Source organism: Panthera tigris, chromosome B1 (assembly GCF_018350195.1).
Source record: "Panthera tigris isolate Pti1 chromosome B1, P.tigris_Pti1_mat1.1, whole genome shotgun sequence".
Taxonomy (NCBI): domain Eukaryota; kingdom Metazoa; phylum Chordata; class Mammalia; order Carnivora; family Felidae; genus Panthera; species Panthera tigris.
In genome coordinates this window covers 44,873,911-44,877,388 of record NC_056663.1, presented here as the reverse complement: position 1 = coordinate 44,877,388, position 3,478 = coordinate 44,873,911, and the positions used below count along the sequence as shown (strand labels likewise).

The following is a 3,478-nucleotide window of genomic DNA, read 5'->3' as shown; positions in this document are numbered from 1 at the left end:
CTATAAAAGCTATGTCTACACTGTACTATAGTGTATTAAGTATGCAATGGCATTGTCTAAAAAAACCAATGTACATATCTTGATTTAAAAAACACTTTATCGTTGGGGCACCTGGGTGGCTCAGTCGGTTAAGCGTCTGACTTTAGCTCAGCTCATGATCTCACAGTTCGTGAGTTCGAGCCCCACTGACAGTGCAGAGCCTAGAGTTTGCTTTGGATTCTGTGGTCTTCCTCTCTCTCTCTGCCCCTCCCCCATTGATGCTCTGTCTCTCTCTCAAAAATAAATAAACATTAAAAACATACTTTATTGCAAAAAATGTTACCCATCATCTGAGCTTTCAGTGGTCACAAATCAACAAATATAATGGTATATGATAAAGTTTACATGATAAACTTTGTATGATAAAGTTTAATGATAATGATAAAGTTTAAAATATTGTGAGAATTGCCAAAATGTGACACAAAACATGAAGTGAGCAAATGTTGTTGGAAAAAAATGTTGCTTTTAGGCTTGCTCATCACAGGTTGCCATGAACTTTCAATCTGTAAAAAATGCAATATCTGCAAAGTGCACTAAAGAGTAATGTAATGAGATATTCCTGTGTAGTACTTGCAAGTAATACATCTTAACCATAAAGATACAGAAAGAAAAGCTATGTGGCCTGTTCAAAACATGGCCACAAATCCTTTGATTCTCCTCATTAAGAGGTAGCGGTTTAACTCGCCTCCCCAATCTGGACAAGTTTATGACTCTTTCAATCAATAGAGCATGACAGAAGTAACACTAAGTGATTTTCAAGGATAAGTCATAAAGGCTATGCAACTTATACCTTGCTTGAAGAAGCACTCACTCGTGGAGCTCTGAGCCTCTTTGTAAGAAGTATGACTACCCTAAGGCTTCCATGCTATAAGAAAGCCCAAGCTACATAGAAAGGACATGGGCAATCACTCTAGCAACAGTCCTAGCTGAGCTCAGTCACCAGTTACCCTGGTCCAAGAACCAGACACGTGTGTGAAAAAAATCTCCAGATGATTCTAGCCCCCAACCATTCAAGTCTTTCCAACCACAATTCCAGACATTGTGAAGCAAAGATAAGTCATCTCTGCTAAGCTCTGTTCAAACTCCTGACACATAAAACCTCTGAGTTGTTGATTTGTGCCACTGTTTTGGGGTGCTTTTTTATGGCAACAGATAAGTGGAAAAATTTGAAACTAAAAGGATGGATGGAAAACAATATACTAGTAGAGATTATTCAAAAGAACAATGGTGTACCTAGACAAGTATCAGACAAAGTATACTTTAAAGCAAGCAGTTATTTTACATTTCCTAATGATAAAGCAATTGGTTCAACAGAAAAATATAGCAATATTAAATCTGTGCACATGTAATAACATAGTTTCAAAATGTATAAAGAAAAAACTGACAGAAATAAGGGAGAAAAATACAGATCTACGAATATAGTTGGAGATTTTAACATATGTCTTCGAGTATATTTTAAAGGTTTGACATATTCAGAATCTATTCTCTGATAACATTGAAATTGAACAAGAGATCCAAAATAGAAAGATAACTAGGAAATCCCTAGATGTTAAAAATTAAGGAATATGCTTTTCTAATTAACCCATATGTCAATGTAAAAACAAAAACCTACCTTAAAATATCAAGCTTTTAGCCAGCAACAGCAACAAATACCATTAATACCATTAATAAAGAGAAAAGTCATGTCACAGAACATTACCAGATATTTGCAATACATATGGACATTAGAAAATATTTTTAACTGTATGACAATAAAAATAACATCAAAAATTATTGGACACAACTAAAATAGATATAAAGAGAAACAACCCACTACATCCACCATAGTGACTAAAAAAACTTTTTTAACTGACAATAGCAAGTGTTGGCAAGGATATGGAAGAACTAGAATTTTCACACACTGCTGGTGGATATGTAGATTGGTACAGACATTTTGGAAAATTCTTTGGAAGTATTTATTATAACACGTACATAACCTAAGACATAACAATTACACTCCTACTACACCCAACACAAATGTCTGTTAACAGTAGAATGAATGGACTCTCTGCTCCTCCCTGTTCAACAGACAGCCACTTCTGGTTCATTGCCAGCCACATCCCCGAGACATGATGGGGAAGGTTGGAGTAAACAGATTTGGCCATATTGGGCACCTGCTCACCAGGGCTGCTTTTATCTCTGGCAAAGTGGTTATTGTCATCATCAATGACCCCTTCATTGGCTTCAACTACATGGTCTACATGTTCTGATATGATTCCACCCATGGCAAATTCAACAGCACAGTCAAAGCTGAGAACAGGAAACTTGTCATCAATGAAAATCCCATCTCCATCTTCCAGGAGTGAGATTCGTCCAACATCAAATGGGGTAATACTGGTGCTAAGTATCTTGTGGAGTCCACTAAGGTCTTCACCACCATGCAGAAGGCTGGGGCTCAGTCAAAGGGTGGGGCCAAAGGGATCATCATCTCTGTTCTTTCTTATGATGCCCCCATGTTTGTGATGGGTGTGAACCACGACAATCCCTCAAGATTGTCAGCAATGCCTCCTGCACCACCAACTGCTTGGCCCCTCTGGCCAAGGTCATCCAGGACAAATTTGGCATCATGGAAGGACTCATGACCACAGTCCATGACATTACTGCCACCCAGAAGACCATGGATGGCCCCTCTGGGAAGCTGTGATGTGATTGCCAAGGGGCTTCCAAGAACATCATCCCTGCTTCTACTGGCACCACCAAGGCTATAGGGGAGGTCACCCCTGAGCTGAAAGGGAAACTCACTGGCATGGCTTTTCATGTCCCCACCTTCAACTTGTCAGTCATGGATTTGACCTGCCACCTGGAAAGAGCTGCCAAATATGATGACATCAAGACAGTGAAGCAGGCATCAGAGGGCCACCTCAAGGGTATTCTGAGCTACACTGAGGTCCAAGTTGTCTCCTGAGACTTTAACAGTGACATCCACTCTTCCACCTTCAATTCTGGGGTTGGCATTGCCCTCAATGAACACTTTACTTGGTCAAGCTTATTTCCTGGTATGACAATGAATTTGGCTATGGCAATCAGGTGGTGTACCTTATGCTCCACATGGCCTCCAAGGAGTAAGAGCCCCCTCAGCCACCATCCCTAGCAAGAGCAAGAGAAGAGAGAGGCCCTCAGCTTCTGGGGAGTCCTTGCCCCAACTCATCCCCCAACACAGTGAGAGTCTCCCGACCTCTACACAGTTTCCATCCCAGACCCCCTGAAGAATGGGAGGGGCTTGGGGAGCCCTACCTTGTCATGACTATCAATAAAATACCAAGCCAAAAGAAAAAAACACATAGAATGAATGAATAAATTGTGTGTTTTATTCGTACAATGGGATACCACTCAACCATGAAAACGAAATGAACTACTAAGGCATATAATATCATGGATGAACCTTACAAATATAATGCTG

The 3,478-nt window shown here is 40.2% G+C and overlaps 1 pseudogene; it reads left to right on the top strand.

Moving 5' to 3' along the window:
* Window positions 1-2,090: 2,090 nt before the first annotated feature.
* On the top strand, window positions 2,091-3,144 carry LOC102953195 (annotated as a pseudogene).
* Window positions 3,145-3,478: the final 334 nt, after the last annotated feature.